The following is a 14,538-nucleotide window of genomic DNA, read 5'->3' as shown; positions in this document are numbered from 1 at the left end:
TTGTACTGCGCGCTAGCATTATTTGATTTGTCAAATACCTATTCTCTTTGTGTATTCCATAAAGGTCCTCAAAATATCCCTTTTCATGTTTATTGTCAAAACGTATCAGCTAGCGCTGTGCGCTCGCATTTTGATTGGTGAGCTATGTATACTCCTATATTAATTCTATAATAAACTACATAAAATCCACTTTTCATGGCAGTTTATAGAAAATATATTAACCCATGTATCCTATTCATAATTACAAAAGTGCTTAAAATGTCCAGTTTTCAGGCCTTAAAATTTCGTGCTCTCATTAGGCTTATTAGATAATAAGATGATATTATTTTCATGAATTCCTAATAATTAAATTGTCCCTTTTCAGGATGGAATAAAGACAAGTTTCATCTCGCACTAGGAAGAGGAATAGGAAAATAGTCATCATTTTCATGTGATGACAAATGTCCATAGAAAATCCCGGTCCTAGGTCAAAATAATTATAATAAAAAAGATATCAGCTCACGCTTCGTGCTCGCATCATTTAGTAAGTGCGTTTAATATCCTCTTCACAAGTTTCCTACAGTGCTTGAAATAGTGCTTAAATTGACCTCTTTTCAGATCGGAATATCATTTTTTTAGCTCGCACTCGCATTATTGATTTTCATGATTAAAAAATCTATTTAGAAGGCCCAGATTCTAGGTCTAAATCTAAAACACGCACACGCATGCTTATTGAGATACACAGCTTGTTCTTTATTTAAAAGTTGTTTAAATTATCCAGTTTCAGATCAAAATATAAAAGATATTCTGCTCGCGCTTCGCGCTCGCATTATTTGATTGTTGTATCGTCTTCATGGCTAACTGCAAACATTCCTTAATAGGTCCCATTTCGATCAGGCCGGAACGTTTATTAAAAATTTCCGCTTGTGCTTCCCGCTCGCAGTAATTGTTTATTACTTACGCATCTTGTTCAGGATCACAAACATTGCCCAGAATGTTCAATTTTCAGGATAAAATACATGAAATTTCCGAAAATTTTTGCTCGCGCTTGACGCTCGCACTAATATATGGGATCATTATATATCCATGTTGTTTACATTGGCGGCTGAGGCATCAAAATTTAGGGGGGGGGGCGGAAAAAATATTTTCCCCAGTCGGCTGCTAAAACCTGACCTTTTTTATATTTTGTTCAGGGGGTAGCCCCCACTTAAGTATGAAGTTTTAAGTACATCTTAGTTTTTTTTCTTAAAATAAGATTAGATATCTGATAAGGCAGGCGTGTGTCCAGGATTCTGCGTCCGGGGGCCCGACCTGACTTTGGTGCCCCTGTGTACTTTTCGAAAAATGGCACCCCCCATTAACATGAACCATGAACACGATGGGTATCTAAATAAACATTTTATGCGAGCGCGTAGCGCTAGCTGAAAATTTTTGATATTCCGACACGAAATTGGACATGCTAGCTATCTTTTTAAAACCATGAACAGGATGGGTATCTACATGTATATAAACAATAAATGAAATTTTTTGATATTTTGACTCAAAATTTGGACATTCTAAGCACTTTAGTAATCATGAACAAGAACGGTATCTAACTATAAAATATTTTAGGCGGTTGCGAAGCGCGAGCTGAAAAAAATTGATATTCCGACCCCAAACATGTGATTCTAAGCACTTTTTGTGACCCTGACCAGCTAGGATGGGTATCTATTTAAACAATTCATGCAAGCACGAAGCGCGAGCTGAAAAAACTTTGATATTATGTCCTAAAACTTGGGATATTCAAAGCTCCATGTAATCCTCGTGAGCATATTATCTTCTTGTACAGGGAATTCGAGCGCGAAGCGCGAGCAAAATTTTGATTTTTATGGACCCGATTTTTATTTTTCTATGATTTTCCTCCCCTTATTTTATTCACATTTTTTAAAATCTTGCTCTAATTTTTCTCTTCTTCCCTTTTTCCATTTTTATTCCAAATCTTCGCGTAGCGCGAAGCCCGCGGCGGGTGGGGTCCGGGGAGCAAAGCCCCTGGCAGCTTCAGAATTCTGATGTTTCCAGAGGGTATTTTGTAGAAAAACTTATTTATCTGAAATCAACATTCTAAAATTGCCAAGTTGATCTCACTATTTTTTTTGTTTAAAGAAATAGGACCAGGCAACAACCAATAACGATGTTTTTTTTCTTTTAGATATAGGCCCTATATATTAAAATTTGAAAAAAATATTTATCACTGATGATGTACAATATAAACATAAAATGCAATAATATTAATCGTGCTCTATAATAATTTCGATATTTCTTATTCGATTATATTTCATTAATTCGCAAGTAGGTCTATTTATTCATTTCATGTGTTTTTTCTTATATTCTGTGAAATTTGTATGCAATAAACCGAATTGTATTTGAATGTGGGAAATGTGCGTTTTTAAGGAAAAGTGAGGAAATGCGAGCTTAGTCTAGCGCAGAGCGAGTTTCGAAAGTTATTGTTGCACGCATTTTCAGATGCTTATCTATTTTTTCCTCAATATTTGTGTGTTTCCAGTATTTCCACTGCTATTCGTTATATTTCTTATAATAGTGCATTATGAAGGGTAATGAATTATTGAATTATATAATGGAGAGATTTAATCTAAACCTTCTTCATTTTGGTGCGAAAAAATTGTTTTTCTTGTCAATTGTTTTTTTTTCTGAACAAAATCGTACAAGAAAAAAGTTTGAACGTTGTTTACTATTTTCCTTAGTAAAAATTGTATTTTTTCGCTATTCTATATAGGTTTTTTTTTGTTTCAGCTGTTCAGTAGGCCTACACTTGTTAGCGTTTATCCTTTTCGTTTCCTCTTTTCTTTCTTTATTCATTTCTTTCCCCCCCTTTTTTTTTCTTTCTTTCTTGCTTCCTTTCCTTTTTTCCTCTCTTTCTATTTTTAGGGGGGGGGGGGGAAATTACCCCTCCCGCCCCCCGCTTCCACCGCCTGTGGTTGCCTATAAAAATAAAGCTAAGAAGTGACTCGTAGGATTACCCCTTCAAAGAAAGAAACAAAAATCAACTTTGAGCGGCCGATCGGGGAATTGTCATGCAGATTGGCGCCGAGTGATCAATGTTTACAAAATTCATACGTCATATTTCTATCACGTGATCAATCAATCGGAATAATTTTTCCCCGAGATGAGGAGAGATCTAGCACGTCCAACAAAATCGTTGCTCCGCAATTTATAGTTATACCTCAGAAATTATTCTCAAGGCAGTTGGCAAATCATCATATTTTTGGATTTTAACAGGAAGGAATACGGAGATGTGTTTAGAACAGTTTTCTTTGAGTTTTCTTGGATTTATCTTGGAGGTTTCTTTGACACAAAGCTCTTCACTTTTCTGTGCGAGCTATAGACACCACTCTCACGGCAGAGCTTCGCCGAGACGTTATCCGAACCTCACGGGAGGTTTGTAGATGGGGTCTCTGGACGGTCGTTTTACACTTGATCTTTGTGATATCAGCGGACAAGAGACATATTTGTTGAGCTATTGGAAGTATATTTTTTACTGGATCTTCGATGGACATTTGTGTTGGTGCTGAATTCGTGTTGCTTCGATCATGGAAGCATGAAGATGATGTTGCAAAGAGAGAAATTATGAGAATGCCGACACTCCAGAAATATTCCAGTATAACTACATCCTAAGTGAGTTTTTACCCGTACCGTAGAATTACTCCTGATGGCGGATTATGTATAAGACGTTCTTTTTTCTTTAATTATGAACAACGAACCTCATGATTAATGGTCCTCGTGATTCGGGACACCCTTTCTGTTTTATGACTAGATGTAGCGAAACGTCTGGCGAGTCTTTTTTTTTGGGGGGGAGGGGATGTTTTATATGTTACATGGACAAATATCGTCCAAATGATTTTATGATAATTACTTGTAACTAGATCTAGACTACTTCCTTAATTCTAGATTTAAATTTTTCAAAATGTTTTTTTTTCCTTAGAAGAAAAATAAGACAGTGAAACGGGCTCCACGAATAGTTAGAAGTTATAGATCTAATGAAATGACAATGTACTAGGCCTATGCAATTGAATTCTGAATTATTCATGTGCAAAGTGATATCCAAGGTAGATCTTAAAATATTCGCATGGATTATGCTTGATCACGAGACTAATTTTGTCATAATTTTAATTTAATGCTTCTCCTGGTATAACAACATGATTCTTTCATAATTTCTAGAGATTTCTTTGTTTTAAAAATTATGTTTAAGAGATTTTCTTTTTATTTTGTGCGCAGCTACGGTACAGCTAACCCAGACCTGTGGGCTCTGCCGCGATGCTAGGCGGCGGGGCCCACCTGGGTTACGCCTTATTTCTGCGGCAGCCCGAATACGAAGTGTTCTCCACTTCGTGGCGATGACCCGGGGCTACGGTTTAAAATGCCCGTTGTCGTATTCCTGTAATGTATATGGGATTTAACAAGCGCCCTCGTGAAAAATAATATTTGTGTAATTCGAGTCTCTGAAAAATTAGAAAATACTCATTCTTTCCGATTGACTCTGAAACATGAAAAAGGTTAAATAATTATTATAAAATATTGTTGAAATGTTTAAAGTCAATCACGTTAAATCAGCATTGCGAAATTATGGGTATCCTCCGATTTGATATCTAGATCTATGTATTATGTATTATGTTTCACTACTTGTTTTATCTTTTTTTATTATTGCATTTCTTTTCATCTGTTCGAAAATTAAAACAACAACACCACCCTTTTTACTATTTTTTTAACGTATTATATTTAATTGTCGAAATTCTCTAATTTTTACCCCAGAATTTATTTTACTATTCTCCATAATGAAACTGGAATGAACTTTAATGAAATGTAATGTGCTATCATATAGCACTTTATCAATTTGTTTCATTTGAACACATCTAGGTGAATCTGGTATTGAAAATATAAAATTAAGTAAAATAGGGGCCATGTTTATTGAAATTGGGGATTTTTTCAATATAATTTTAGGAAGGACCTGGTGAATGTTATGTTTTATGATTTTGGTAAATATAAATAATCGTTTAAAATGTCGTACAATGAGTGAAATTAAATTTCTAACTATATATTGACCGTTTTCGGGTTGGGCCATCTGGCAAAACAATAAATACTTGAATTTTCAAATTAGCATCAATGGAACTGCGGGTGGGGGGGGGGGTCTCTTCATCCTGTCAGTAGCCAAATACAAACGTGAGAAATAGCCTTGATGGCCATATCGTTAACCCCTACCTACATTAAAAAACCGTGAATTGGTGATCTGTTTTTGTAATGATGAAATAATGAAATATTTGTGCTCAATCCAAAACATGAGGAAGACATGTCAAATCACCCACTTCCTTTTTTCACTCGCTCTTTCTCTCTCTCTCCTTTCTCTCGCCAGATCCCGAGAGCTCACATTCTTTAATGTAAATAGCTGTCAATCACTTTATGAATTAACAAGAGAGTTATTTCAGAAACGACATTATTTTGCATTTACGCATGCAAGTATGCCTTAATTAAAAAAAGACTTGTACATTTCCATACGCGTTATTTCAATTGAAAGATAATCAATTGTTCATGCGGCACGTGCCACCTGTCATTATGCCACTCAGCTTAAAAAAAAATTAAATCCCTTACCCGGCCCCTCACCATCCTAACTTTCACACCTGTTCAATCTTGTTTATGGTAATTCAAAGTTATATTTCAGAAATGAAATTCAGAGTGCCCAATGGTTGAGAAATGTCTTAGCAATGACATACTACTCTGACTTTTTAGGTCCATGGTCTTAGGAAAAAAAAGTACCGAAGTGTGACGTCATCAATTTTCACTTTTTGCATTTCAGCGTTTTTTATACCATATTTTGGTAGAGCATGATGACCCCCTCCCCACAACCAAAATATGGTGGGAATTGGTCTATGGGGCCCCAAGACATGACATCATGAATACATAATTAGTTGGAATAGTCCCATTGAAGTCAATGAATTATTGTCCTGGTTCTAAATGTTAGGAACCAGGCCAATAATACATTGACTTCTATGTGGCTAATTAGGTATTCATGAGGTCATATCTCAGGCCCCTATGGACAGATTCTTACACAATTTTAAAGTGGGGGGGGGGGGGGGTATCATGCTTTACCAGAATATTGATTGATTGATTTTATTTGGCAAGTCACCTTAACATATATACAGTAGCATTAAAAACATCAGGCTTGCATATTTTGACCCACGAAAGCTCGAAAGCTTATTTCCAGTGGGGTCTAGCTCAATATGTTATCTAAAACGTCATCACTTCGGTACTCTATTAACAAAATAAGCAACCACTTAGCAATGCTTGCAGAAGTTTGAATGTATCCATTGATAACACAAATTTCCATCGCCAGTTCTTATTGGACATACGTAACGATCGAGCAAATGATGTTGAACAAAATAAATTGAGAACATATAAACTTTTTAAGCATAATTATACAAACAGAGAATATCTATCAACTGTTAAAAATTGAAAAAAAAATACGAAAAACATCTGTCGATTTAGATAAAGTTCCCATAATTTACCCATCGAAACTGGAAGACATAGACGTCCAAAAAATACAATTTTATTTAAAAACGTGCAATGGTGTAGTTCGGGGGGGGGGGGGGAGTTGAGGATGAATATCACACGATAATGGAATGTAATGTACATGTAATTGAAAGGGGTCTATTTTTTAAATAGAAATCTGAAATATTTGAGCAGTTTAAAGATCTTAGCGATGAAGATAAATTTAAATACATAATGAAACCTTAAAATGAAAACACAGTTGATAATTTCTGTACGATCATCAAATCCATTATAAATATGAGAGGGGATTTCTAACATCAACCACATTTTTTAAAATACTTTCTTTCATTCAGGCTATTTAAAATCCGATGTATACGAAAGATATATCTCTATCATAAATTATATATATTCAAGTTAATTTCTGATCTGTATTTTATAAGTAGATAAACATGTATATGTTTCATTATATTGCATTATGCTGTACTTTTACTATGTGAATTTCAAATAGTCTGCTTCGGCATATGGAATAAAATGATCACAAATAGTTTAGTAAATGCCGTAGAAATAGAATCGTAGATTTTAAAAGGAGAATGGCTCTCAATACAAAGATTAAAGGTAAAGTCACACTCTTCGTCAGTGCCCATGGTGTGACAAAAAAGAGAGAAGTCAAAATCCGTTTCTGAAACAGTCGTGAAAAACACGTCTGTTCATGGGAATACGGATTGTGAAACTCACCTTTCAAAGAAATCAATGCGCTGAAGATGGAGGAAGCGAACTGTATTTATGCGATATACTGCTATAAATATTTTTTATTTTATCATTGTACATATTGTAAAACAAAATGTTTATGTCAAGTGAATGAAGTGAGTAAAATTCAAATGCAAACCACTCAGTCACTTTTAAACAGCCAGGGAAGCTTTTTTTCAGCCCACGAGTATTTCAAGGCTGGGTTGGGAATCGAACCCACGACCCTCTGTTTCAAAGTCCGGAGACTAAATCCACTTGGCCACAGTGATCTACGCCAACGCTCAACGATCCAGTTGCCTATTTAGTGAATGAAACAATATCTAATCAAAATGATGTACAAACATACTTTCATAATTTCAGAGATTGGTCCTTCTTTTGATATAATATTGTGAGCAAACGTTATGTCGACAAATTAAAGAGAAAAATCAGAGGCCGCTTATCTATAATGAACTGACACTTCAGAAATAATAAAGAGCAGATGAGAATGAAAAAAAAAACACTGACTGGTCAGAGGTGACTATGGCGTACTACTCGGGGTCCCTACTACTCTACCCCCAATCTACTGCTTCGGTATTTCAAGTACCCCCCCCCCAAAAAAAAAAAGAAAAAAAAAAAGAAGTAGAACAACGGTCTATCGCAAATCGAATATTGGAATTTGTACGCACTGCAATATTCTAAACGGTTGTAAATCAAATAATTCCAAGTAAAAAGTATTAGATCAATATACTCAGCTAAACATTTCATACTTTTTCCTCGCTGCGCTCGCTCATATGTAATGAGCTACAGGATGTTACAAAATGGCTTCATTAAACATGTTGAGCGAGGTGATCAGTATCATGCCCAGTTGAAGTCGACTAAGTTTTATTTTTTTTTTTCATTTTAGGGTGCTTCATGTGTTTTCCTCGCTCGCTGCGCTTGCTCGTATTCTATATGGATACAGGGTGGTCAAGAAATGTGTTAGATTTGATAAGCCAAATGACATATTATGGTTCGCTTTATTTTCAATTCGTCTAATGCCACTTCGTCCAATTGCCAACTCGTCTACTATAATTTGGTCTACCATCAGTTCGTCCACTATCCACCTGGTCTAATTGCGAATTCGTCCACCCACCACTTCGTCTGATAACCAGTTGGTCCAATAGCCATTTAGTCCATAATTTGGTCTAATTGGACTAAGTGTTAATTGTGCAAAATGAATGAAAATTAAATGGATATTGGACCAACTGGTTATGAGACGAAAGGGTGATTAGACGAACTGATGATTGGACCAAATGGTTATTGGACCAAATGGTTGTTAGAAGAAATGTTGATAGACGGAATGGCATTAGACGAAATAAAAGTAGACCATGTGGTGAGGGGACGAGTTTGCAGTAGACGAATTGGCAATTTACCGATTTTTCTCAGAGCCATGATGTACGAAGAAATTGAATACATGTCTATTACCACAAAAAGAGTTTATTTTTTTCTCGTTAGCTGTCTTTGCTCGTATATAAAATACGGTATAGTTTTAAAGCGGAAAAGAAATCCTAAGGCAAAGTGAAATTGAATTTTTACTATACATTTAATACAACACGGCTTCAGAAAGCTAATCAATCAGCAAAATTATCGAAGTTTATAAATGATTCTACGCTGTAAAAAATATTGAGTAAAATTTTAACCAGCACGAGGGTAATTATGTGTCCATCCAATGTGGGGCAGTATTTTACCCAGTGCGGGAAGCATATTGTCCAATAAGGTTTAAAAAATAAGCAGCAATTACTTTAGAATGGGCAAAATTTCCATCACACTGAATAAATACAAATGCCGAAAAGAAATGCCCAATGTTGATTGGACACGTACTTACCCTCATGGAGCATTTTTACCCGATATTTTTACTTGTACTTGTATCGTGCAATGCCGCATTTGATCGCAAATTCTAATATCTGTCGATAGTCAAAACCTGAGACAGTGTAATTATTGACATTAGAAATTTATTTGAAATAAGAAAAAACCCACTTATTTAACATTGATTTCTGTGAAAGAAATGAAGAGGAAAATGGTGCAGGAAGGAAACAGTTTGAATAATCTAAAAGATCACATTTTATAGCTGACCTTTCATTCAAATTTATGAACAAAAGTTCATTCACATTTGAAATACCATACTGATCAGATTGGTATGCTATTTTATTTTTGATATGTTTACAGCTTACAGTATAAAATGGATAGAATTTTAGAAATGCAGGAGATTGTGAATGCAATGATTTGATTAATTTCATCAGTAACTCAAATAACTTCACTCTCAAAAAAAGTTTACCCAATATTGCTTGTTTGTTGGGTAAAATGATACCAAATATTTTGTAAATTTACGCAATATTGCGTTGAAATTTACCCTTAAAACACGCTTTTTGTCCAATATGGGGGAAAAAATTACCCAGCTAACATGCATGTTCACTTTCTACCCAATATTGGGTAAATTTTTACTTAGTGTTTTTAGAGTGTACATTTCCTTTGAACCATGGGGTATCTATGTAACATCTCCGCTACAGGCCCATAGCCACGATATTTTTATGGGGGGGGGGGGGTCTGAATTATAAAAAAATTATGTTCACATCCGTACATTGGCGCAATGAGCCAAAATTTTGAAGTTGCCAGGCAAATGCGTACAGGGCAACATTTTTAGAAAGCTGCGAGCAAGCGAGAAATTTGTTTGATCTTTTAGATACAAAAAACAAGTTTTGTGATAAATTTTGACATAATGTTCAGAAAATAATATATTTCACCCACTTGCCTTTCCTTTTCTTTATTTTCTTTGTTCATGACTTTAATTATATATTCATTCTACTTTAATATCTATTTTTTTGTATTATATTTCATTTCATTTCTTTATTTATTCATTTTTATTTTCATTTTTGGGGGTTCAGCGTCCCAAGCCTCCATCTGCACGCCAGTGATTCCATACCTATGTTCAGTTCCATTACTCCAAGATTGTATCCACCTTTTGCCAATAGTAGACCGGAATATATATTTTTGTTGCTAACTAAAGTTTTAACATAATATTACAAACCAAATAAAGGTATCTCCCATAGAAATTTGTAATGCGAGTGCGAGCTCATTTTTTTGGATATTTCATGTGTTAAGACCCGAAAATAGAACATTGTGAACAATTGTTGTGATCATGATCTAGATGGGTATTTAACTAAACAATTAATGCCAGCACGAAGCGCGAGCTAATATTTCGTAAACTGACCTGAAAACAAGAAAAGGGACCTCTTTGAAGTAACTTACTAAATGAATTGATATCTCACCAACCAAATAATGCGAGCCGGAGAGCCGTTCTTTTTTTTACAATTTACCCCAAATTTGTAATTTACTAAAATACACATGAACAGGGGCTAAAGTCCCCCTCCCCCAGCTTCGGTGTGATGGTTTGTGAAGCATTATTGTATTGGCATTAATATACTGGTATTCGTTATCTATTTTTTGTGTTTTTGTTATTCCACAGTTGGAACTTGTTTCGAAATATTGACATAGAGATGGAATTTCCAATTTGTCCATGGTCGACCTCACTCCATCCACGGTGCCAATCCTCCTCCAATGTTGACCTTGAGAAATAATTATATCCAACAAGACCTGATGTCTCAAAAATGTCAAGTTCTGGCTTACTGCCTGACATCTATTTTTTACTTTAATATTATGGACACGAAGAGATAAGAACATTGGTAACATTCTTGGCGACACACTCTTGATATTCATACGGTTGAATATTATTAGAAATAACAGACGCAGAATCGGTGTACAATATTCTTGGACAGATATATTTTTCGTGTGCGGACTAGACAACATTTTCAAGGCAGAGCTTCGCCGAGACTAATCCGAACCTAACGGGAGGTTTGTTGATGGGTCTCTGGACGGTTGTTCTCCCCTTGATTTATCAATTTGAATTTTATGATATCATGAATATGAGCGGACACTGACATGTTTGTGGAGCTATGGAAAAATACGTTATCACTGGATCTGAAAGGAGCTTTTTGTTTGGAGCTGAAATCGTTATACTGTGAATTCACATGGTAGGGTCCATGCTGTGAACGTGGATGCATGACGAAATCAGAGAGAGAGGACAGATGCCAGACTGAACAAACGTTGCTGTATGAGTGAGTCCATTTTACCCCTAGACCAATACGGCAATATCACTAAATGATCTTAATGAAACATTGGCATTTATGGATATGGGTTACGGTTAGGTTTTATTGCCAGGATTCGTAGAGTAAGTTAATTAGGCAAAATGATAGAGTCCCCCCATAGGAGCCTGACCGAAGCTTGATCTTAGCCTATCTCCATAAATGTTATTGTGTCATATCAAGAAGATTGCTGTGTTGTCACCTACGGGTAATCGAATTCAATTGAATATTTTTTAATGTTTATGTGCCGAAAGCTTTACAACTTTTTTGAAAAAAAAGGTGGTAAGGCTTTTCCCCGACAAACCTCGTTGCATTGTTCGTTAACTCGGATTCGGCGTACTTTCTTACATGGGCGGTGCCGCAGGGAGGGGGCGGGGGCGAGGCCTCCGGTGATACTTTTTTCAAGTATTTAATGAAAATTACAAGAGGAGAAAATACAAAAATGAATAATGAAAGAAAAACACTAAAGGAACGTGTTGGGTCATTTAACTCCATTAGAACACTATCATTTAATTGAAGAGAAAACCGACGTCATCTCCATGTCGTCTTGCCCCTATAACCCGGCGCCGCTCCTGGGTAATAATGCTTTCCCATGTCAAGATTTGGCAGGTGAAATTATCGTAGCAAGCACGAATGATATTCGGTCATTCGGGCGTTAATCGGTTTGGTATCCAAAAGACACAGACATCACGTTTGCCCAAGTACGAGTATCCGTTACGAAACTTTACCAGGTGAGATTTATTACATTGATTTTGTCTCTTTTATTATTTTTATTTTTGTTTGGTTAATTTTTGGGCAGCTTGCTGCCCGATCCACCTTACAGTGCGGGAGGATATAAATGCTATAAGTAAGTAATTTTGTATAATAATTGATTATGCCATGTCAATTATGCGCACCCTTTTTTTGAATTTCTACTTTACTTATAAGGAAAATAGTATGGTTCAGTGCACAGTCCCATAACAAAGTTCTAAACCCCGTGGAGGTTTTCCCCCATGGTAATCCTCAATAGTAAGTCAAGTGTGAGTAAGATCGGATGGTTCATAAATATTTAGGTCTAAGATGGTCGGTATTCTGACAAAAAGCAATAGAACTATCCAAAGTCAATATGTGGACAAGGACAATAATAGTTTTGAATTACAATTCTTCCTCAATGTAGATCTCGTCTTAATATGCTTAGATTTATTATATGCCATTCTCGTAATTCTTGTACGACAGAAGTTATAACAACAGTCCCACGCACATGTAGTAATAGATCTAGAAATCGTTATCAATATGGACCTCATGGAAGAAAATGGAAGAAAATGTTGACAAAACTGAAAACCTGTTTTATATTTTTGTTATATACGTAAAATAAATACTTAACACTTGGTTGGTGCTCAAAGAATCGTCGATTATAGAAGGGAAATGGCCATAGGGGCATACAAAGGCACAGATGGTAACAGTCGCAGAATACATGGCATAGACGTAGGCATAACTTTCATTCTGTTAGTAAATCTAGATAAAACATAAGTAAATAAGTAATCCCCAAAATGTTTACCGCATGGTGTTGATGATGGTTATAATAACGAAAATAATGTTGGTCATTTTAAAATGAAAAAGATAATTTTGTGTATAATCTAGTTATAGTGCATAATTCATACATGTACATTATATCACACTTAGAAACCATTATCATAACTGAGCAATTTTATTATTATGAAATAAAGATATTTTATGTTTACGTTTCGGGGATGGAATAACACAAATATCTGCTTAGTACTAGCCAGAAGGCTTTTGGACGGTCAAATAAAATCATTATTTTAATCATTTCATCTCCCCGTCAACCTTAGCAAAGTCATGTAAATTGATAAAAGTTCTTCAGGAGTTTTTACCGGGAGAAAAGTATATGATTCATAATTTTGATAAACATATGAATTTTATCGAGCTCATTTGTGAGGCGTAGTTTAATTCCAGCTTGTTAGAAAAAAAATCCTACAACTAGGGCCCCAATGGGTGCCTGACTAAAACTTGCTGGGGTAGATATAATCTCGGAAAGATTGATGCAGTTTCATCCAAAGATGACTTAATTTCAACATGACTGTGATAGTTAGACCTGTTTAAAAAAAGGTAGAGGTTGCGCGTTATTTATAATCGTTCAGCTCTTTGCCTTCTGACGTTATACTTTCAGCTAGCGAAAAAATAACTGTTAATACATATATTCAGAAAGTATACGTTCAGCCACTCGTTCATTCGTCGAGTCTCTCGTACGATCATTCGTTTTTGCGTTGAGCCATTATGATTAATACTTATGCACATGATCATCGTCTCGTTCGTCTGAATCATTGCAGTAAGTTTTGTTTCATTTGAACTCTTTTGACAAATTCTGTATATATACAAACCAATTGCTGGTTTAAGTCTAAATCTAACCATTCGTTATTAACATTGCTGTTAGTCAAATTTCGTAATTTTGATTTGACATTTTATAACAAAACCACATAGCTATGCACTTTTGACTTGATAAAGTGGTGGAGACATAGGTTTGAGTAAAGTTGCCGTGAATCTCAGAGATACATGAAAGGGACTTTAGACAATTAATGTATATACTGAGGCTAACATCGATGATCATAATCAAACTAGCAACAACATTTGTTTGATATTTTCTTTTGATAGATCTAGGTCATAAATATAAACACCAACAAACAGGATGATCATTATCAAGTGATAACATTTCATCGCGTGTTATTTTTTTCATTCTAGATCTACATCGTGCATGTTTTATATGATAAAAGCCAAAACAGTCAGAACCAAACTATATTGTAATATAAATTTCTTGTTTATGTTACAGGTCTGGCTGGAATGACAATACTTCTGGACATAGGTTTGAAGAGAAGCTTCTACAACCAAGTCGACTATAAAAAAATCTTCATTGGAAATTCTATCCAGCTCTGCGAGAGTAATTTTTCCCGTGAAACAACATCAAATTTACATCATTATCCAACGATCTCATACAACCAAGGAGGTTTAATGCAACTGAACATTCAATTACATTCTTAATGAAGAATAAAATTAAATATATTAAGCAAGTTGTATAGTATTCTGGTAGGGTATGGTTGGTTGTGGGGTTTACTACTGTATATTG

Source organism: Lytechinus pictus, chromosome 1 (assembly GCF_037042905.1).
Source record: "Lytechinus pictus isolate F3 Inbred chromosome 1, Lp3.0, whole genome shotgun sequence".
NCBI lineage: Eukaryota > Metazoa > Echinodermata > Echinoidea > Temnopleuroida > Toxopneustidae > Lytechinus > Lytechinus pictus.
Note: the sequence above shows the minus strand (reverse complement) of the source record.